At 46.1% G+C, this 24257-nt stretch overlaps 1 protein-coding gene and 2 pseudogenes across 1 annotated transcript in view; 1 reads left to right on the forward strand and 2 right to left on the reverse strand.

Moving 5' to 3' along the window:
* Nucleotides 1–24257, reverse strand: part of GLP1R (glucagon like peptide 1 receptor) — a 615585-nt gene that overhangs the window by 365263 nt on the left and 226065 nt on the right. The window lies entirely within an intron of this gene.
* LOC134913070 (5S ribosomal RNA) lies at nucleotides 105–223 on the reverse strand (annotated as a pseudogene).
* Nucleotides 1494–1612, forward strand: LOC134913071 (5S ribosomal RNA; annotated as a pseudogene).

Raw genomic sequence — 24257 nt, forward strand, 5'->3', positions numbered from 1 at the left:
ATCCTCATGAAGGAGGATATAGAGAAGAAAAAGGCTGAAAAAAGTATAAATAGTGGTGATACTGCTGTTGGTGTCCACCCTTCAGAGGAAGGGGAATAGTTCCTATCCTACAACACCGGGTATTCCCAGGGAGTCTCCTCTCGTGGTACTGACCCAGCCCAGCGCTGTTTAGCTTCCAAGATCGGACGAGATCGGGCACAAGCAGCGTGGTATGATAGTAGGAGGGATATCTACCAATGAGAGTGCACCTATATATGAAAGTATAGAATGATAGAAATATAGAACAAGTAGTACGTGGATCTGCTTTCCACGTTAGGCAGAGTAGAATGACTGTCACACCGTGGCGCCGTGTACCCTGGATCGGGGATGAGAGTCCACTAGACAATAGTCAGTTAGGAAAATGAAGGAAAAAGTATAGAGATAAAGTTAAATGACCATTCAATATTTAGGGAACAAATATCCAATGACGGAGAAAAAAATCAAAATGAGTTACAAAAACCAGAGACAAGCTGACTATACAATCTTTGTATGCAGTCAATTTAAATATGTGACAAAAATAGATAACCCATGCGTAGTTGAAAATAGAGATCGGTGCATCTGATAAGAAATACTGTGTAAGGCTGATATGAATAAAATTCAGAAAGTAGGTGATCACAAATAGCTAAATAAGCACTTATAATAAAGTATATTGCTTAAAGCCATTAGGATCCTGTAGTATCAGGAGTTAAAGATCACCCTCTAATCACCCAGACAAATGAACTGGGTTAAACACAAGGAGTCATTATTTATGTGTGTATATAAATACCTCCTAAGAGATATATTAATCATGCATCAACAGTGGGTGCCTATATTAGAGATTTAGCACAATAATAGCTTGTGTTGAAAATAAGAACCTATATACACATCAAGTCAAAATACAATGATTATTAATGTTGGCAAAAAAGCCAAAATACTCAAAAAATCAGACGCAGCAGGTAGATGATAATCAGAGAAGCCTCCATACGCAGGTCCCGCTGTGGAGTCCGTAGAAAACGCGTTTCGCCTGCGGGCTTGTTCACTTCCGGGATCACCTACTTTCTGAATTTTATTCATATCAGCCTTACACAGTATTTCTTATCAGATGCACCGATCTCTATTTTCAACTACGCATGGGTTATCTATTTTTGTCACATATTTAAATTGACTGCATACAAAGATTGTATAGTCAGCTTGTCTCTGGTTTTTGTAACTCATTTTGATTTTTTCTCCGTCATTGGATATTTGTTCCCTAAATATTGAATGGTCATTTAACTTTATCTCTATACTTTTTCCTTCATTTTCCTAACTGACTATTGTCTAGTGGACTCTCATCCCCGATCCAGGGTACACGGCGCCACGGTGTGACAGTCATTCTACTCTGCCTAACGTGGAAAGCAGATCCACGTACTACTTGTTCTATATTTCTATCATTCTATACTTTCATATATAGGTGCACTCTCATTGGTAGATATCCCTCCTACTATCATACCACGCTGCTTGTGCCCGATCTCGTCCGATCTTGGAAGCTAAACAGCGCTGGGCTGGGTCAGTACCACGAGAGGAGACTCCCTGGGAATACCCGGTGTTGTAGGATAGGAACTATTCCCCTTCCTCTGAAGGGTGGACACCAACAGCAGTATCACCACTATTTATACTTTTTTCAGCCTTTTTCTTCTCTATATCCTCCTTCATGAGGATCTAATTTTCATGAGCACAGCCAGACATCCAATCTGAATTTATGCCATATGATTTCACGGGTAACTAACAAAGTGTATAGTATTGACCCAATGTAATCAGTCTTTCTATGACAAAATATGTACACCGACCTCCTCCGTGGGTCCCATTAATACAGATTATCTGTACTGGTCAGGAGAAACGGGTGTCAGACTATATAGTGTCTGCAACCTTTCTAAATCTTTCCTTCATGATTTACAGACCAGAACATTTTAACATAATTTTTAAAAAAATCTTTTTGCACTTTATGTGCATTTTTCCTTAGGATCGTAGAAGGATATTTGTTCTTAACTAATTAACTATTAAACTCATGTTTTAACATAATCTTTTCCAATTTAAGAATTTTCTTCTTTTTCTTTTTCTAAGAGTGCGCCCACACAAGAGCTTTCTTTTTCTCCCACTGCTAGTAATCGATCATTTGTTACCAAACACTGGAAAATGGACAAAACCTTTCTGTGATTTAACCAATTTGTAGAACGACAGGTTTTGTCCGTTTTCCAGTGTTTGGTAGTAAATGGTTGATTGTCAGTTGCTCTCATCCATTACCAGGTTTTCATTCCAACCACAGATTATCTGACAGATAATTGTATAGTGTATGCCCATCTTAAGATACACATGTCCCCACACTGCGCCCCCCCAAGTGCTGCTCACCGCCGTGCTGCTGCTCTGCTTAGTCTGCTGCTTGTGAGGGGAGGAAAGCACAGCGTGCGCCTCTCCCGCCCCTCAGTCTCCACTCTCCGGCGGCGTTGATTCTCCCTAATTAGGTGCCGGTCCATGAGCCAATCAGAGTTCGCGGACCGGCAGCTAAGACTCCTGATTGGCTGCCGGTCCACGAGCTCTGATTGGCTCATGGGCTGGTGCCGAACACTGCAGACTAGGGCAGCGGGAGGCGCCGCGGGAGCTTGCGAGTAGCATGTGGAGATAGAAAGAGCCGTATGCGGCTCGAGAGCCGTGGGTTGGCCACCACTGGTAAAGTGGAAGGTGGCGGCCAGCCCATGACCCTTGGCACCCTGCCCCCCCGGGCCAGCCCGCCTCTGCGCTGAAACATACCTTGCTCCAGGCACCATGACACATGCTAGAGATGTGCGGCGGGCACTTTTCGTGTTTTGGTTTTGGTTCTAATTCCATTTTCGTGTTTTGGTTTTAGCTTGGTTTTGCCAAAACCACCCTTTCATGTTTTGGTTTTGGTTATGGATCTGGATGATTTTTGGAAAAGAACATAAAAACAGCTAAAATCACAGAATTTGGGGGGTAATTTTGCTCCTACGGTATTATTAACCTCAATAACAATCATTTTCACTCATTTCCAGTCTATTCTGAACACCTCACAATATTGTTTTTAGGCCTAAAAGTTGCATCGAGGTGGCTGTATGACTAAGCTAAGCGACACAAGAGGACAACACAAACACCTGGCCCATCTAGGAGTGGCACTGCAGTGTCAGACAGGAGGGCAGATATTTAAAAAAAAAAAAAGGCCCCAAACAGCACATGATGCAAAGAAGAAAAAGAATTGCAATGAGGTAGTTGTATGACTAAGCCAAGCAACACAAACAATTGTCCCATCTAGGCGTGGCACTGCAGTGGCAGACAGGAGGGCAGATATCAAAAAAAGGCCCCTAACAACATATGATGCAAAGAAGAAAAAAGGTGCACCGAGGTTGCTGTATGACTAAGCTAAGCGACACAACCACCTGGCCCATCTAGTAGTGTCACGCAGTGGCAGAATGTCGAGAGTGGGCCACAATTGTTCGGTCCACTGACAGCATCTCCAGCACGCTCCAGTCACTTTTAAAAAAAATCTGCAATTGGTGGATTATACGGCGCAGTACCCCAGGACTAATACGGCAGTACCCCTGGACTCATACGGCAGTGTCACACAGGATGGCACTTTTCAAAGACTAGGCCCCAAACAGCACCTCATGCAAAGATGTCGAAGAGGTGCAATGAGGTAGCTGTATGAATAAGCCAAGCGACAAACAAACAATTCCAAATGGAATTATACGTCCAAATCACTGTAATTAATTGGCAAAATCACTGTAATTAATAATTGTAAATCACTGACATTAATTGGCAAAATCACTGTAATTATACGTCCAAATCACTGGAATTGAATGTCAAGATCACTGTAATTAATAATTATAAATCACTGACATTAATTGGCAAAATCACTGTAATTATACGTCCAAATCACTGGAATTAAATGGCAAGATCACTGTAATTAATAACTATAAATCACTGAAATTAATTGTCAAAATCACTGTAATTATTCGTCCAAATCACTGCCTAGTGAAGTGGAATCTAGATGGGATTTGATACCGGGGACACAATACCCCTCCATCAATTGTCTAAATCCCACTGCACTAATGGCGGATACCGGACGCATGTCTAACACCAACATAAGTGTCAAGGCCTTAGCTATGAGGGCTTCCATCGTCATGTGAAGCTGAACCACTAGTCATGAACATAGGCCAGGGCCTCAGCCGTTCCTTGCCACTCCGTGTCGTAAATGGCATATTGGAAAGTTTACGTTTCTCCTCAGACCATTTAAATTTCTTTTTTTGGGGTCTTTTTACTGAACTTTGGCTTTTTGGATTTTACATGCCCTCTACTATCACATTGGGCATAGGCCTTGGCAGACCATGTTGATGGCATTTCATCGTCTATGTCATGGCTAGTGGCAGCAGCTTCAGCACTAGGAGGAAGTGGTTCTACTTGATCTTTCCCTATTTTCTCCTCAAAATTTTTGTTCTCCATTATTTTTTGGGAGTTATATGAGACAATATGCGTCACAGGAATGACTGGAATTACTGATGACACAGGACACTACCACTGGTCTGATGCAGCCCAACAGGTTGTTATAATTGTTATACTGTAGCAGTGGATATATAGCAGCAGCGTATATCATCACTGGAATTACTGATGACACAGGACACTACCACTGGTCTGCACAACACAGCACCACTTTATACAGCTACACTGGATATATGGCAGCAGAGAACACCAACACTGTGAATGGCTGGACGGATACAGCATAATACACTGACTACACTGGACTGGTCTGCACTAGTGATGTGCACCGAACATTTTTCGGGTTTTGTGTTTTGGTTTTGGATTCGGTTCTGCGGCCGTGTTTTGGATTCGGACGCGTTTTGGCAAAACCTCCCTGAAATTTTTTTGTCGGATTCGGGTATGCTTTGGATTTGGGTGTTTTTTTTACAAAACCCCCTCAAAAACAGTTTAAATCATAGAATTTGGGGGTCATTTTGATCCCATAGTATTATTAACCTCAATAACCATAATTTCCACTCATTTCCAGTCTATTCTGAACACCTCACACCTCACAATATTATTTTTAGTCCTAAAATTTGCACCGAGGTCGCTGGATGACAAAGCTAAGCGACCCAAGTGGCCGACACAAACACCTGGCCCATCTAGGAGTGGCACTGCACTGTCAGACAGGATGGCACTTCAAAAAATAGTCCCCAAACAGCACATGATGCAAAGAAAAAAAAGAGGTGCACCAAGGTCGCTGGATGGCTAAGCTAAGCGACCCAAGTGGCTGACACAAACACCTGGCACATCTAGGAGTGGCACTGCAGTGTAAGACAGGATGGCAGATTAAAAAAATAGTCCCCAAACAGCACATGATGCAAAGAAAAAAAGAGGCGCAATGAGGTAGCTGTGTGACTAAGCTAAGCGACCCAAGTGGCCGACACAAACACCTGGCCCATCTAGGAGTGGCACTGCAGTGTCAGACAGGATGGCAGATTAAAAAAATTGTCCCCAAACAGCACATGATGCAAAGAAAAAAAGAGGCGCAATGAGGTAGCTGTGTGACTAAGCTAAGCGACCCAAGTGGCCGACACAAACACCTGGCCCATCTAGGAGTGGCACTGCAGTGTCAGACAGGATGGCAGATTAAAAAAATTGTCCCCAAACAGCACATGATGCAAAGAAAAAAAGAGGCGCAATGAGGTAGCTGTGTGACTAAGCTAAGCGACCCAAGTGGCCGACACAAACACCTGGCCCATCTAGGAGTGGCACTGCAGTGTCAGACAGGATGGCAGATTAAAAAAATTGTCCCCAAACAGCACATGATGCAAAGAAAAAAAGAGGCGCAATGAGGTCGCTGGATGGCTAAGCTAAGCGACACAAGTGGCCGACACAAACACCTGGCCCATCTAGGAGTGGCACTGCAGTGTCAGGCAGGATGGCACTTCAAAAAATAGTCCCCAAACAGCACATGATGCAAAGAAAAATGAAAGAAAAAAGAGGTGCAAGATGGAATTGTCCTTGGGCCCTCCCACCCACCCTTATGTTGTATAAACAGGACATGCACACTTTAACAAACCCATCATTTCAGCGACAGGGTCTGCCACACGACTGTGACTGAAATGACTGGTTGGTTTGGGCCCCCACCAAAAAAGAAGCAATCAATCTCTCCTTGCACAAACTGGCTCTACAGAGGCAAGATGTCCACCTCCTCCTCATCGTCCAATTCCTCACCCCTTTCACTGTGTACATCCCCCTCCTCACAGATTATTAATTTGTCCCCACTGGAATCCACCATCTCAGGTCCCTGTGTACTTTCTGGAGGCAATTGCTGGTGAATGTCTCCATGGAGGAATTGATTATAATTAATTTTGATGAACATCATTTTCTCCACATTTTCTGGAAGTAACTTCGTACGCTGATTGCTGACAAGGTGAGCGTCTGCACTAAACACTCTTTCGGAGTACACACTGGAGGGGGGGCAACTTAGGTAAAATAAAGCCAGTTTGTGCAAGGGCCTCCAAATTGCCTCTTTTTCCTGCCAGTATAAGTACGGACTGTCTGACGTGCCTACTTGGATGCGGTCACTCATATAATCCTCCACCATTCTTTCAATGGTGACAGAATCATATACAGTGACAGTAGATGACATGTCAGTAATCGTTGGCAGGTCCTTCAGTCCGGACCAGATGTCAGCACTCGCTCCAGACTGCCCTGCATCACCGCCAGCGGGTGGGCTCGGAATTCTTAGCCTTTTCCTCGCAGACCCAGTTGCGGGAGAATGTGGAGGAGGAGCTGTTGACGGGTCACGTTCCGCTTGACCTGACAATTTTCTCACCAGCAGGTCTTTGAACCTCTGCAGACTTGTGTCTGCTGGAAAGAGAGATACAACGTAGGTTTTAAATCTAGGATCGAGCACGGTGGCCAAAATGTAGTGCTCTGATTTCAACAGATTGACCACCCGTGAATCCTGGTTAAGCGAATTAAGGGCTCCATCCAGAAGTCCCACATGCCTGGCGGAATCGCTCTGTTTTAGCTCCTCCTTCAATCTCTCCAGCTTCTTCTGCAAAAGCCTGATGAGGGGAATGACCTGACTCAGGCTGGCAGTGTCTGAACTGACTTCACGTGTGGCAAGTTCAAAGGGTTGCAGAACCTTGCACAACGTTGAAATCATTCTCCACTGCGCTTGAGTCAGGTGCATTCCCCCTCCTTTGCCTATATCGTCGGTAGCTGTATAGGCTTGAATGGCCTTTTGCTGCTCCTCCGTCCTCTGAAGCATATAGAGGGTTGAATTCCACCTCGTTACCACCTCTTGCTTCAGATGATTGCAGGGCATGTTCAGGAGTGTTTGCTGGTGCTCCAGTCTTCGGCACGCGGTGGCTGAATGCCGAAAGTGGCCCGCAATTCTTCGTGCCACCGACAGAATCTCTTGCACGCCCATTGTCGTTTTTTTAAATAATTCTGCACCACCAAATTCAATGTATGTGCAAAACATGGGACGTGCTGGAATTTGCCCACATGTAATGCACGCACAATATTGCTGGCGTTGTCCGATGTCACAAATCCCCAGGAGAGTCCAATTGGGGTAAGCCATTCTGCGATGATGTTCCTCAGTTTCCGTAAGAGGTTGTCAGTTGTGTGCCTCTTATGGAAAGCGGTGATACAAAGTGTAGCCTGCCTAGGAACGAGTTGGCGTTTGCGAGATGCTGCTACTGGTGCCGCCGCTGCTGTTCTTGCTGCGGGAGGCAATACATCTACCCAGTGGGCTGTCACAGTCATATAGTCCTGAGTCTGCCCTGCTCCACTTGTCCACATGTCCGTGGTTAAGTGGACATTGGGTACAACTGCATTATTTAGGACACTGGTGACTCTTTTTCTGACGTCTGTGTACATTCTCGGTATCGCCTGCCTAGAGAAATGGAACCTAGATGGTATTTGGCAGTGCCGTAACTAGACATTTTAGCGCTGTGTGCAAAAAACAGCATCGGCGCCCCCTCACCCCAAATATAAAACTGGGCCAATGTGCGCCGTAGGCGCGCGGCAAAATATAGGAGTGTGGCTTTATGTGGAAGGGGCGTGTTCACATAGATACCTTTTACACAGTAAGGCAGGTAGAGCTTTCTTTTACACAGTACGGCAGGTAGAGTACCATTTTACACATTACAGCAGCATAGTCCCGTTTACACATTACAGCAGCAGAGTCACCCTTTGTTACATATTACAGCAACAGAAAGTGAGAGTGAGTGAGAGTGTGTGTGCGTGTCAAGTTACCTGTTAGTGCGATGCGGCATCCAGGACTACCAGGCGCAGACACTCATTTACTGGCGCTCACAGTCCCCTCTCCAATGTTCAGGCTGCGTCGGGTGTCACAGTAGAGGCAGCGGCGGCTCCTATACGGGACCAGGCGGCTGAAGGAGCGCTCCCTCTCCACTTCAAAGGTTGCGGTGGAGCTCTCAGCCAGAATTACCGCACGACGGGTAACACCAAATGGCGCGCTCCCCGTCGCTTACAGAGGCGTGCACCGGCGGACAGCGGAAATTTCACTACTCCATCACTGACTAAAACAGCCGTAGATAGGGGTGTGCTGCCAGACGGTGCGCCTTCACTGCACTTGCGCTGTGGGCAAGGCACCATCGGCACACACCTAGTTACGGCCTTGGTATTTGGTACCGGGGACACAGTACCTCAAACAATTCTCTAGTTCCCTGTGAATTAACGGTGAATACCGGAAACACGTTTTTCACCACCCAGGCTGCCAAGGCCTGAGTTATCCGCTTTGCAGCAGGATAACTGCTGTAATATTTGATCTTCCTCGCAAAGGACTGTTGGACAGTCAATTGCTTGCTGGAAGTAGAACAAGTGGTCTTCCGACTTCCCCTCTGGGATGACGATCGACTCCCAGCAGCAACAACAGCAGCACCAGCAGCAGTAGGCGTTACACTCAAGGATGCATCGGAGGAATCCCAGGGAGGAGAGGACTCGTCAGACTTGACAGTGACATGGCCTGCAGGACTATTGGCTTTCCTGTCTAAGGAGGAAATTGACACTGAGGGAGTTGGTGGTGTGGTTTGCAGGAGCTTGGTTACAAGAGGAAGGGATTTAGTTGGCAGTGGACTGCTTCCGCTGTCACCCAAAGTTTTTGAACTTCACCCATTTGACACTCCGTGTCGTAAATGGCATATTGGCAAGTTTACGCTTCTCCTCAGACGCTTTTAATTTAGATTTTTGGGTCATTTTACTGAACTTTTGTTTTTTGGATTTTACATGCTCTCTACTATGACAATGGGCATCGGCCTTGGCAAACGACGTTGTTGGCATTTCATCGTCTCGGCCATGACTAGTGGCAGCAGCTTCAGCACGAGGTGGAAGTGGATCTTGATCTTTCCCTATTTTACCCTCCACATTTTTGTTCTACATTTTTTAATGTGTGGAATTATATGCCAGTAATATATCAATAGCAATGGCCTACTACTATATATACTGCGCACAAAAACTTAAATGCACCACAGGTATGGATGGATAGTATTCTTGATGACACAGAGGTAGGTAGAGCAGTGGCCTACTGTACCGTACTGCTATATATTATATACTGGTGGTCAGCAAAATTATGCACTGTCCTACTACTATATATATACTGCGCACAAAAACTTAAATGCACCACAGGTATGGATGGATAGTATACTTGACAACACAGAGGTAGGTAGAGCAGTGGCCTACTGTACCGTACTGCTATATATTATATACTGGTGGTCAGCAAAATTATGCACTGTCCTACTACTATATATATACTGCGCACAAAAACTTAAATGCACCACAGGTATGGATGGATAGTATACTTGACGACACAGAGGTAGGTAGAACAGTGGCCTACTGTACCGTACTGCTATATATTATATACTGGTGGTCAGCAAAATTATGCACTGTCCTACTACTATATATATACTGCGCACGAAAACTTAAACGCACCACAGGTATGGATGGATAGTATACTTGACGACACAGAGGTAGGTAGAGCAGTGGCCTACTGTACCGTACTGCTATATATTATATACTGGTGGTCAGCAAAATTATGCACTGTCCTACTACTATATTTATACTGTGCACAAAAACTTAAATGCACCACAGGTATGGATGGATAGTATACTTGATGACACAGAGGTAGGTAGAGCAGTGGCCTACTGTACCGTACTGCTATATATTATATACTGGTGGTCAGCAAAATGATGCACTGTCCTACTACTATATATATACTGCGCACAAAAACTTAAATGCACCACAGGTATGGATGGATAGTATACTTGACGACACAGAGGTAGGTAGAGCAGTGGACTACTGTACCGTACTGATATAATTCTGGTGGTCACTGGTCAGCAAAATTCTGCACTGTCCTCCTACTATATACTACAATGCAGCACAGATATGGAGCGTTTTTCAGGCAGAGAACGTAGATATTTGCAGCACACTGAGCACAGATATTTGCAGCACACTGAGCACAGATATTTGCAGCACACTGAACACAGAAACTGAGAGAACGCCAGCCACGTCCTCTCACTATCATCTCCAATGCACGAGTGAAAAATGGCGGCGACGCACGGCTCCTTATATAGAATACGAATCTCGCGAGAATCCGACAGCGGGATGATGACGTTCGGGCACGCTCGGGTTAATCGAGCAAGGCGGGAGGATCCGAGTCTGCTCGGAACCGTGCAAAAATGGGTGAAGTTCGGGGGGGTTTGGATCCCGAGGAACCGAACCCGCTCATCACTAGTCTGCACAACACAGCACCACTTTACAGCTACAATGGATATATGGCAGCAGAGAACACGCATTTTGCCGCGTTCGGGTTTCTGAGTCAAGAGGGAAAATCCGGACTCGGAAGGCAAAGTCCGGTAGGGTTCGGTTCTCTGAGAACCGGACTCGCTCATCTCTACTTGCTACACCTCTGTTTACTTGATAAATACTTCCCCACTTCTCCACTCTGTTCACTGTTAGATACACTAACCCCTTTGGGGTCTATTTACTAAGCGTTGGAGAGAGATAAAATGGACAGAGGTAAAGTACCAACCAACCAGCTCCTGTTATTATTATGATTATGATTATTATTATTGTTTAATTATATGACACCACAAGTGTTTTGCAGCGCATAACAAAGTACATAAACAAATTAGCAAAACAAGAAAATAGCGACTTACAGTACAGGGCAATGTAGGACAAGTACATCATACTTGCTTACTTTTGAAAAAGCATTTCAGTGAGATTGTGAATGAAACGCCTATCAGCACGGACGCGCTCTGCTAAATCTGAGCGGTGTATCATAAAAATGACATATCCAAATGTAAATGAGCCGCAAAGTTAATAAGATCTACTTGTTGAAGAAAAGACACTGATATTTTTCAGGAAGTGTTCATGTATTGTGTTTTACAAGAGGTTCCGTATACTGTAAGTGGCTACAAGAATTCTTATGTAAAATGCATGTTGCCATAGGGATCATAGGGGGTCATTCCGAGTTGATTGCTCGCTACCTACTTTTTGCAGCCGTGCAAACGCATAGTCGCCGCCCACTGGGGAGTGTATATTTGCTGTGCAAGTGTGCGTTCGCATGTGCAGCCGAGCGGTACAAAAATAGTTTGTACAGTTTCTGAGTAGGTCAGAACTTACTCAGCCCTTGCGATCACTTCAGTCTGTCAGGTCCCGGAAATTGATGTCAGACACCCGCCCTGCAAACGCTTGGACACGCCTGCGTTTTTCCAAATACTCCCAGAAAACAGTTAGTTGACACCCACAAACGCCTTCTTCCTGTCAGTCTCCTTACAATCGGCTGTGCAAATGGATTCTTCATTAAATCCATTGCACAGCAACGATCCGCTTTGTACCCGTACGACGCGCCTGCGCATTGTGGTGCATACGCATGCACAGTAGTGACCTGATTGCTGCGCTGCGAAAAACGGCAGCGTGCGATTAGGTCAGAATGACCCCCATTATGCCATATAACCAATACAGGAAAATGACAGTGATGATCCCATTTGAATGTATATTTCTCTGATTTATTTTTTCCCCCAAGAATGTAAAAGCTATATAATGGGGTAAGGTGCAATCAGGGAGATTGCTGGACTTTTCAGGGAGTCAGGGAGATTGCTACTATTTCAGGGAGTCTCCTGCAGAATGAGGGAGGGTAGGCAACTATGAAGTACATGGTATATAAACGTTGCTACGTCAGGGGACATGACATGGGGGTCGATTTATAGGCTTACCATACTATCCCTTTAAACCAGGAAACCCATGACTTACACAGGTTCTGTGGCTGGCTGACGTCACGCCTGCATTTCACCTGGTTTTGATCAGCCACAGATCCTGTTTTGCCAAAACCACCCTTTCGTGTTTTGGTTTTGGATCTGGATGATTTTTGAAAAAAACATCAAAACAGCTAAAATCACAGAATTTGGGGGTAATGTTGCTCCTACGGTTTTATTAACCTCAGTAACAATCATTTCCACTCATTTCCAGTCTATTCAGAACACTTCACACCTCTCAATATTGTTTTTAGGCCAAAAGGTTGCACCAAGGTTGCTGGCTGACTAAGCTAAGCGACACAAGTGGACAACACAAACACCTGGCCCATCTAGGAGTGGCACTGCAGTGTCAGACAGGAGGTAGCTGCATGACTAAGCCAAGCGACACAAGTGTGTGTCACAAACACCGGCTAGTCCTTAGTTTGCCCTGCTCCACTTGTCTACATGTTTGTGGCCCTAACAGCACATGATGCAAATAAGAAAAAGAGGTGCACCGAGGTTGCTGTATGACTAAGCTAAGTGACACAACCACCTGGCCCATCTAGTAGTGTCATGCAGTGACTGAATGTCGAAAGTGGGCCGCAATTGTTCGGTCCACTGACAGCATCTCCAGCACGCTCCAGTCACTTTTAAAAAAATCTGCAATTGGTGGACTTATACAGCTGTACCCCAGGACTAATACGGCAGTACCCCTGGACTCATACGGCAGTGTCACACAGGATGGCACTTTTCAAAAACTAGGCCCCAAACAGCACCTCATGCAAAGATGTAGAAGAGGTGCAATGAGGTAGCTGTATGACTAAGCCAAGCGACACAAACAATTCCAACTGGAATTATACGTCCAATTCACTGGAATTATATGTCCAAATCACTGGAATTAATTGGCAAGATCACTGGAATTAATTGGCAAGATCACTGGAATTATACGTCCAAATCACTGGAATTAATTGGCAAGATCACTGGAATTATACGTCCAAATCACTGGAATTAATTGGCAAGATCACTGTAATTAATAATTATACGGCCAAATCACTGCAATTAATTGGCAAAATCACTGTAATTATACATCCAAATCACTGGAATTAATTGGCAAGATCACTGTAATTAATAATTATACGTACAAATCACTGGAATTAATTGGCAAGATCACTGTAATTAATAATTATACGTCCAAATCACTGGAATTACTTGGCAAGATCACTGTAATTATACGTCCAAATCATTGGAATTAAATGGCAAAATCTCGCTATCGCCTGCCTAGTGAAGTGGAATCTAGATGGGATTTGGTACCGGGGACACAATACCTCCATCAATTGTCTAAATCCCACTGCACTAATGGCGGATACCGGACGCACGTATAACACCAACATAAGTGTCAAGGCCTCAGTTATGAGGGCTTCCATCGTCATGTGAAGCTGAACCACTAGTCATGAACATAGGCCAGGGCCTCAGCCATTCCTTGCCACTCCGTGTCGTAAATGGCATATCGGCAAGTTTACATTTCTCCTCATAAGATTTAAATTTCTTTTTTTGGGTCTTTTTACTGTATTTTGGCTTTTTGGATTTTACATGCCCTCTACTATCACTTTGGGCATTGGTCTTGGCAGACCACGTTGATGGCATCTCATCATCTATGTCATGGCTAGAGGCAGCAGCTTCAGCACTAGGAGGAAGTGGTTCTTGATCTTTCCCTATTTTATCCTCCAAATGTTTGTTCTCCATTATGTTTCTGGAGTTATATAATACAAAGGGGGTCATTCCGAGTTGTTCGCTCGGTAAATTTCTTCGCATCGCAGCGATTTTCCGCTTAGTCCGCATGCGCAATGTTCGCACTGCGACTGCGCCAAGTAAATTTGCTATGCAGTTAGGAATTTTACTCACGGTTTTTTCTTCGTTCTGGTGATCGTACTGTGTTTGACAGGAAGTGGGTGTTTCTGGGCGGAAACTTGCTGTTTTATGGGTGTGTGTGAAAAAACGCTACCGTTTCTGGGAAAAACGCGGGAGTGGCTGGAGAAACGGAGGAGTGTCTGGGCGAACGCTGGGTGTGTTTGTGACGTCAAACCAGGAACGACAAGCACTGAACTGATCGCAGATGGCGAGTAAGTTTCGAGTTACTCAGAAACTGCACAGAGATGTCTTATCGCAACATTGCAAATCTTTCGTTCGCAATTTTAAGAAGCTAAGATTCACTCCCAGTAGGCGGCGGCTTAGCGTGTGCAAAGCTGCTAAAAGCAGCTTGCGAGCGAACAACTCGGAATGACCCCCAATATGCGGCACAGGAATGACTGATGGCTGATGGCCAGGACACTACCACTGGTTTTGATGCAGCACAACACAGCAACACTGTGAGGGACCTGTTGTTGTTGTTATTATTATTATTATTATTATAATACGTCAGCAGTGGACATATAGCAGCAGCGTATACCACTGTGACTGCCTGGTCACTGGAATGACTGATGGCCAAGACACTTACCCTGGTCTGATACAGGACAACACAGCGCCTCTGAAAGGGACTTATACAGCTACACTGGATATAAGGCAGCAGAGGACACCACCATTGTGACTGGTCACTGGACTGAAGCTGCACAAGACACTACCCCTGGTCTAATGCAGGACAACACAGCATCACTGAAAGAGACTTATACAGCTACACTGGATATATGGCAGCAGAGGACACCACCACTGTGACTGGTCACTGGACTGAAGCTGCACAAGACACTACCCCTGGTCTGATGCAAGACAACACCGCAAAAATGCAAGGGACTTATACAGCAGCCAGCAGCACTGGGGACATATAGCAGCAGAGGACACCAACACTGTGACTGGATGGACTGATGCATCACAATACACTGACTACACTGGACTGGACTGAGCAGCACAACCATTGGCATGCGCAGCACATTTTATTAGGGGGTGCACTGATGGAGGGGTGTGTCTAGCACCGCCTTTTGGGCCTTTTTGTCTTCCTAAGAGGAACGCTGGCTGCATGCTGCTCCTCATCAGTGGCTGGCGTTGGCATAGAATAGAAGGAGAGAGGTGGGCATGTGACAGGTGGCGTGCGAGCAGCATGATGTCATCACGTCACATCTCGCTGTTTTTGTACATTGAGGTGGAGCCGGGAGTTCGAAAGCCGGTGGCAGTGGCACCCTTGATTAAACCAGGCGTCCAGTCAGTAATGCAGTCCAGACAGGGTGCAACGCAGAGGGGACAGTAATCAGCCTGCTCGGCGATCACACTATCAGGCATGTGAGATCGGATTGCCGGACATTAGGGGGTGCCTGTGCGCACAAGGCACCCCCCCTGCGCACGCCTATGAGCACAACACAGCACACGACTCGCCACCCCACTTTCCCGCCCCCGACACGTCCTCTCACTACACTCTCCGAGACTGGAGTGAAAATGACCCTGACGCGCGGCTCCTTACATGGAATCCAAATCCTGCGAGAATCCGACAGCGGGATGATGACGCTTTGCCTCGTTCGGGTTTCCGAGTCAGGCGGGAGAACTCGAGCCGGGCTCGGAACCGGGTTAAGAGCGTGAAGTTCGGTACGGTTCGGTTCTCTGAGACCCGAACCCGCTCATCTCTATAGGGTAGGGATCATTAGGTCGACCACACTTATGTCAATAGTCATTAGGTCGACCACTATTGGTGGTCGACCTAATGCATTAGGTTGGCATGGTCACTAGGTCGACATGAACAAGGTAGTTATGGAAAAAGGTCGACATGAGAGTTTTTTTTTACTTTTTTGGTGTAATTTTCTTCGTAAAGTGATGGGAAACCCTAATTAGTGCTCCGTGTCCCCTCGCATGGCTCGCTTCGCTCGCCATGCTTCGGGCAAAGTTACTCTTTCCAATCGTAGTCCACGTGGATCACAAAGTATGAAAAAGTTTCAAAAATGTGACCATGTCGACCTAATGCATGTCGACCAATAGTGGTCGACCTAATGACTGTATCCCGTATGGTAAGCCTATATATTTACTAAGCCTTGGAGAATTATAAAGTGTAGAGAGATAAAGGCCCAGGTTTATCAAGCCTTGGGGGTATATTTACAAAGATTCGTGTTTTTGACGTTTTTAAGGGTGTTTGATCTCGAATGGTATCGGGTGCATTTTACTGCAACTTTTTGAATCCTGATACGGTCATTCACTAAGCTGCCGACTTTTCCAAATTCGTATTTTCCGATGTCGATGTGATTCGTAATGTCAGGCAGTGTTTTACGGGAGTGATGAGTAAAACACTGCCTGACAAAACACAAGGAATCCCGGCCGGATCTGTGAGATCTTTGCAGGGCTTCATTGTGTACCTTAAAAAGGTGTTTAAATTGTTTTAAAATCTGAAAAAAATTGCGTGGGGTCCCCCCTCCTAAGCATAACCAGCCTCCCTGCTTTCTTCTGCCTGTGCGGGTGTGTAGGGGGGAGCGACCACTAGAGATGAGCGGGTTCGGTTTCTCTGAATCCGAACCCGCCAGAACTTCATGTTTTTTTTCACGGGTCCGAGCGACTCGGATCTTCCCGCCTTGCTCGGTTAACCCGAGCGCGCCCGAACGTCATCATGACGCTGTCGGATTCTCGCGAGGCTCGGATTCTATCGCGAGACTCGGATTCTATATAAGGAGCCGCGCGTCGCCGCCATTTTCACACGTGCATTGAGATTGATAGGGAGAGGACGTGGCTGGCGTCCTCTCCATTTAGATTATAAGAGACTGAGAGAGATTTACTGGAGCTGACTAGGAGGAGTACTGTTACTGTAGAAGTGTAGAGACTGAGTGGAGAGAGTTTACTAGTGAGGACAGTGCAGTTTACTTTATAATCCGTTCTCTGCCTGAAAAAAGCGATACACAGCACACAGTGACTCAGTCACATACCATATCTGTGTGCACTGCTCAGGCTCAGGCCAGTGTGCTGCATCATCTATTATCTATATATAATATTATATATATCTGTCTGACTGCTCAGCTCACACAGCTTATAATTGTGGGGGAGACTGGGGAGCACTACTGCAGTGCCAGTTATAGGTTATAGCAGGAGCCAGGAGTACATAATATATTATATAGTGAGTGACCACCAGACACACAGTGCAGTTTATTTAATATATCCGTTCTCTGCCTGAAAAAAGCGATACACACAGTGACTCAGTCAGTCACATACCATATCTGTGTGCACTGCTCAGGCTCAGGCCAGTGTGCTGCATCATCTATATATATTATATATCTGTCTGACTGCTCAGCTCACACAGCTTATAATTGTGGGGGAGACTGGGGAGCACTACTGCAGTGCCAGTTATAGGTTATAGCAGGAGCCAGGAGTACATAATATTATATTAAAATTAAACAGTGCACACTTTTGCTGCAGGAGTGCCACTGCCAGTGTGACTAGTGACCAGTGACCTGACCACCAGTATATATAATATTAGTAGTATACTATCTCTTTATCAACCAGTCTATATTAGCAGCAGACACAGTACAGTGCGGTAGTACACGGCTGTGGCTACCTCTGTGTCGGCACTCGGCAGCCCGTCCATAATTGTATATACCACCTAACCGTGGTTTTTTTTTCTTTCTTTATAGTCATACTAGTTACGAGTATACTATCTCTTTATCAACCAGTCTATATTAGCAGCAGACACAGTACAGTGCGGTAGTTCACGGCTGTGGCTACCTCTGTGTCGGCACTCGGCAGCCCGTCCATAATTGTATATACCACCTAACCGTGGTTTTTTTTTCTTTCTTTATACATACATACTAGTTACGAGTATACTATCTCTTTATCAACCAGTCTATATTAGCAGCAGACGCAGTACAGTGCGGTAGTTCACGGCTGTGGCTACCTCTGTGTCGGCACTCGGCAGCCCGTCCATAATTGTATATACCACCTAACCGTGGTTTTTTTTTCTTTCTTTATACATACATACTAGTTACGAGTATACTATCTCTTTATCAACCAGTCTATATATTAGCAGCAGACACAGTACAGTGCGGTAGTTCACGGCTGTGGCTACCTCTGTGTCGGCACTCGGCAGCCCGTCCATAATTGTATATACCACCTAACCGTGGTTTTTTTTTCTTTCTTTATACATACATACTAGTTACGAGTATACTATCTCTTTATCAACCAGTCTATATTAGCAGCAGACACAGTACAGTGCGGTAGTTCACGGCTGTGGCTACCTCTGTGTCGGCACTCGGCAGCCCGTCCATAATTGTATATACCACCTAACCGTGGTTTTTTTTTCTTTCTTTATACATACATACTAGTTACGAGTATACTATCTCTTTATCAACCAGTCTATATATTAGCAGCAGACACAGTACAGTGCGGTAGTTCACGGCTGTGGCTACCTCTGTGTCGGCACTCGGCAGCCCGTCCATAATTGTATATACCACCTAACCGTGGTTTTTTTTTCTTTCTTTATACATACATACTAGTTACGAGTATACTATCTCTTTATCAACCAGTCTATATTAGCAGCAGACACAGTACAGTGCGGTAGTTCACGGCTGTGGCTACCTCTGTGTCGGCACTCGGCAGCCCGTCCATAATTGTATATACCACCTAACCGTGGTTTTTTTTTCTTTCTTTATACATACATACTAGTTACGAGTATACTATCTCTTTATCAACCAGTCTATATATTAGCAGCAGACACAGTACAGTGCGGTAGTTCACGGCTGTGGCTACCTCTGTGTCGGCACTCGGCAGCCCGTCCATAATTGTATATACCACCTAACCGTGGTTTTTTTTTCTTTCTTTATACATACATACTAGTTACGAGTATACTATCTCTTTATCAACCAGTCTATATATTAGCAGCAGACACAGTACAGTGCGGTAGTTCACGGCTGTGGCTACCTCTGTGTCGGCACTCGGCAGCCCGTCCATAATTGTATATACCACCTAACCGTGGTTTTTTTTTCTTTCTTTATACATACATACTAGTTACGAGTATACTATCTCTTTATCAACCAGTCTATATATTAGCAGCAGACACAGTACAGTGCGGTAGTTCACGGCTGTGGCTACCTCTGTGTCGGCACTCGGCAGCCCGTCCATAATTGTATACTAGTATCCAATCCATCCATCTCCATTGTTTACCTGAGGTGCCTTTTAGTTGTGCCTATTAAAATATGGAGAACAAAAATGTTGAGGTTCCAAAATTAGGGAAAGATCAAGATCCACTTCCACCTCGTGCTGAAGCTGCTGCCACTAGTCATGGCCGAGACGATGAAATGCCAGCAACGTCGTCTGCCAAGGCCGATGCCCAATGTCATAGTACAGAGCATGTCAAATCCAAAACACCAAATATCAGTAAAAAAAGGACTCCAAAACCTAAAATAAAATTGTCGGAGGAGAAGCGTAAACTTGCCAATATGCCATTTACCACACGGAGTGGCAAGGAACGGCTGAGGCCCTGGCCTATGTTCATGGCTAGTGGTTCAGCTTCACATGAGGATGGAAGCACTCAGCCTCTCGCTAGAAAAATGAAAAGACTCAAGCTGGCAAAAGCAGCACAGCAAAGAACTGTGCATTCTTCGAAATCCCAAATCCACAAGGAGAGTCCAATTGTGTCGGTTGCGATGCCTGACCTTCCCAACACTGGACGTGAAGAGCATGCGCCTTCCACCATTTGCACGCCCCCTGCAAGTGCTGGAAGGAGCACCCGCAGTCCAGTTCCTGATAGTCAGATTGAAGATGTCAGTGTTGAAGTACACCAGGATGAGGAGGATATGGGTGTTGCTGGCGCTGGGGAGGAAATTGACCAGGAGGATTCTGATGGTGAGGTGGTTTGTTTAAGTCAGGCACCCGGGGAGACACCTGTTGTCCGTGGGAGGAATATGGCCGTTGACATGCCAGGTGAAAATACCAAAAAAATCAGCTCTTCGGTGTGGAGGTATTTCACCAGAAATGCGGACAACAGGTGTCAAGCCGTGTGTTCCCTTTGTCAAGCTGTAATAAGTAGGGGTAAGGACGTTAACCACCTCGGAACATCCTCCCTTATACGTCACCTGCAGCGCATTCATAATAAGTCAGTGACAAGTTCAAAAACTTTGGGTGACAGCGGAAGCAGTCCACTGACCAGTAAATCCCTTCCTCTTGTAACCAAGCTCACGCAAACCACCCCACCAACTCCATCAGTGTCAATTTCCTCCTTCCCCAGGAATGCCAATAGTCCTGCAGGCCATGTCACTGGCAATTCTGACGAGTCCTCTCCTGCCTGGGATTCCTCCGATGCATCCTTGCGTGTAACGCCTACTGCTGCTGGCGCTGCTGTTGTTGCCGCTGGGAGTCGATGGTCATCCCAGAGGGGAAGTCGTAAGCCCACTTGTACTACTTCCAGTAAGCAATTGACTGTTCCACAGTCCTTTGCGAGGAAGATGAAATATCACAGCAGTCATCCTACTGCAAAGCGGATAACTGAGTCCTTGACAACTATGTTGGTGTTAGACGTGCGTCCGGTATCCGCCGTTAGTTCACAGGGAACTAGACAATTTATTGAGGCAGTGTGCCCCCGTTACCAAATACCATCTAGGTTCCACTTCTCTAGGCAGGCGATACCGAGAATGTACACGGACGTCAGAAAAAGACTCACCAGTGTCCTAAAAAATGCAGTTGTACCCAATGTCCACTTAACCACGGACATGTGGACAAGTGGAGCAGGGCAGGGTCAGGACTATATGACTGTGACAGCCCACTGGGTAGATGTATGGACTCCCGCCGCAAGAACAGCAGCGGCGGCACCAGTAGCAGCATCTCGCAAACGCCAACTCTTTCCTAGGCAGGCTACGCTTTGTATCACCGCTTTCCAGAATACGCACACAGCTGAAAACCTCTTACGGCAACTGAGGAAGATCATCGCGGAATGGCTTACCCCAATTGGACTCTCCTGTGGATTTGTGGCATCGGACAACACCAGCAATATTGTGTGTGCATTAAATATGGGCAAATTCCAGCACGTCCCATGTTTTGCACATACCTTGAATTTGGTGGTGCAGAATTTTTTAAAAAACGACAGGGGCGTGCAAGAGATGCTGTCGGTGGCCAGAAAAATTGCGGGACACTTTCGGCGTACAGGCACCACGTACAGAAGACTGGAGCACCACCAAAAACTACTGAACCTGCCCTGCCATCATCTGAAGCAAGAAGTGGTAACGAGGTGGAATTCAACCCTCTATATGCTTCAGAGGTTGGAGGAGCAGCAAAAGGCCATTCAAGCCTATACAATTGAGCACGATATAGGAGGTGGAATGCACCTGTCTCAAGTGCAGTGGAGAATGATTTCAACGTTGTGCAAGGTTCTGATGCCCTTTGAACTTGCCACACGTGAAGTCAGTTCAGACACTGCCAGCCTGAGTCAGGTCATTCCCCTCATCAGGCTTTTGCAGAAGAAGCTGGAGGCATTGAAGAAGGAGCTAAAAGGGAGCGATTCCGCTAGGCATGTGGGACTTGTGGATGCAGCCCTTAATTCGCTTAACAAGGATTCACGGGTGGTCAATCTGTTGAAATCAGAGCACTACATTTTGGCCACCGTGCTCGATCCTAGATTTAAAGCCTACCTTGGATCTCTCTTTCCGGCAGACACAAGTCTGCTGGGGTGCAAAGACCTGCTGGTGACAAAATTGTCAAGTCAAGCGGAACGCGACCTGTCAACATCTCCTCCTTCACATTCTCCCGCAACTGGGGGTGCGAGGAAAAGGCTCAGAATTCCGAGCCCACCCGCTGGCGGTGATGCAGGGCAGTCTGGAGCGACTGCTGATGCTGACATCTGGTCCGGACTGAAGGACCTGACAACGATTACGGACATGTCGTCTACTGTCACTGCATATGATTCTCTCAACATTGATAGAATGGTGGAGGATTATATGAGTGACCGCATCCAAGTAGGCACGTCACACAGTCCGTACTTATACTGGCAGGAAAAAGAGGCAATTTGGAGGCCCTTGCACAAACTGGCTTTATTCTACCTAAGTTGCCCTCCCACAAGTGTGTACTCCGAAAGAGTGTTTAGTGCCGCCGCTCACCTTGTCAGCAATCGGCGTACGAGGTTACATCCAGAAAATGTGGAGAAGATGATGTTCATTAAAATGAATTATAATCAATTCCTCCGCGGAGACATTGACCAGCAGCAATTGCCTCCACAAAGTACACAGGGAGCTGAGATGGTGGATTCCAGTGGGGACGAATTGATAATCTGTGAGGAGGGGGATGTACACGGTGATATATCGGAGGGTGAAGATGAGGTGGACATCTTGCCTCTGTAGAGCCAGTTTGTGCAAGGAGAGATTAATTGCTTCTTTTTTGGGGGGGGTCCAAACCAACCCGTCATATCAGTCACAGTCGTGTGGCAGACCCTGTCACTGAAATGATGGGTTGGTTAAAGTGTGCATGTCCTGTTTTGTTTATACAACATAAGGGTGGGTGGGCCCAAGGACAATTCCATCTTGCACCTCTTTTTTCTTTTCTTTTTCTTTGCATCATGTGCTGATTGGGGAGGGTTTTTTGGAAGGGACATCCTGCGTGACACTGCAGTGCCACTCCTAGATGGGCCCGGTGTTTGTGTCGGCCACTAGGGTCGCTAATCTTACTCACACAGTCAGCTACCTCATTGCGCCTCTTTTTTTCTTTGCGTCATGTGCTGTTTGGGGAGGGTTTTTTGGAAGGGACATCCTGCGTGACACTGCAGTGCCACTCCTAGATGGGCCCGGTGTTTGTGTCGGCCACTAGGGTCGCTAATCTTACTCACACAGCTACCTCATTGCGCCTCTTTTTTTCTTTGCGTCATGTGCTGTTTGGGGAGGGTTTTTTGGAAGGGCCATCCTGCGTGACACTGCAGTGCCACTCCTAGATGGGCCCGGTGTTTGTGTCGGCCACTAGGGTCGCTAATCTTACTCACACAGCTACCTCATTGCGCCTCTTTTTTTCTTTGCGTCATGTGCTGTTTGGGGAGGGTTTTTTGGAAGGGACATCCTGCGTGACACTGCAGTGCCACTCCTAGATGGGCCCGGTGTTTGTGTCGGCCACTAGGGTCGCTTATCTTACTCACACAGCGACCTCGGTGCAAATTTTAGGACTAAAAATAATATTGTGAGGTGTGAGGTATTCAGAATAGACTGAAAATGAGTGTAAATTATGGTTTTTGAGGTTAATAATACTTTGGGATCAAAATGACCCCCAAATTCTATGATTTAAGCTGTTTTTTAGTGTTTTTTGAAAAAAACACCCGAATCCAAAACACACCCGAATCCGACAAAAAAAATTCGGTGAGGTTTTGCCAAAACGCGTTCGAACCCAAAACACGGCCGCGGAACCGAACCCAAAACCAAAACACAAAACCCGAAAAATTTCAGGCGCTCATCTCTAGCGACCACCCCCTCTGGATTTAACCCTAGCTGAGGGGCCAAAATCCCATAAAATAAAAAAATAAAAAATTCTCCGGAAATTGCACAAGGGGGCGTGGCCACGCGTCCCACGATTAGGCCACGCCCCCAAACCCACAGTAGGCACAGCAATGAGATAGGGCCCCCCTGTCTCAAGTGCCCTGGGCCCCCCGGACTCATAATCCGCCCCTGGGGGCATGCCAGCAGCTCAGAGCGCTGGGCATGCCCCCTCACTGACGAAAATGGGGGCCCTCCCGTGAAGCCACGCCCCTTTTCGTTGGTCACGCCCCCTTTTCGCCGCCTGTGTGTCCCTCCTTCTGCCTGAAGAAAGCTGGGAGGTATGCACCCCTGCCTGTGCCATGCCCATACCATCTGCTTCTGCTCCTAGTTTCCTATAGATTTGCCCAGATCTGTGACTCATTTGACTAACTCCGCCAAGTGTTGTGACTCCGCCCAGCGTTAGCAAATGAGTCACAAAGTCACAAAGTCACAGATCTGGGCTATTATATAGGAGATAATTGTTTTACTTGAAAAACACTCTTTATTAAGTGTCCAGTGTCCAGAAATAGAA

The sequence above is a fragment of the Pseudophryne corroboree genome, chromosome 4 (genome assembly GCF_028390025.1).
Source record: "Pseudophryne corroboree isolate aPseCor3 chromosome 4, aPseCor3.hap2, whole genome shotgun sequence".
Classification (NCBI taxonomy): Eukaryota; Metazoa; Chordata; class Amphibia; order Anura; family Myobatrachidae; genus Pseudophryne; species Pseudophryne corroboree.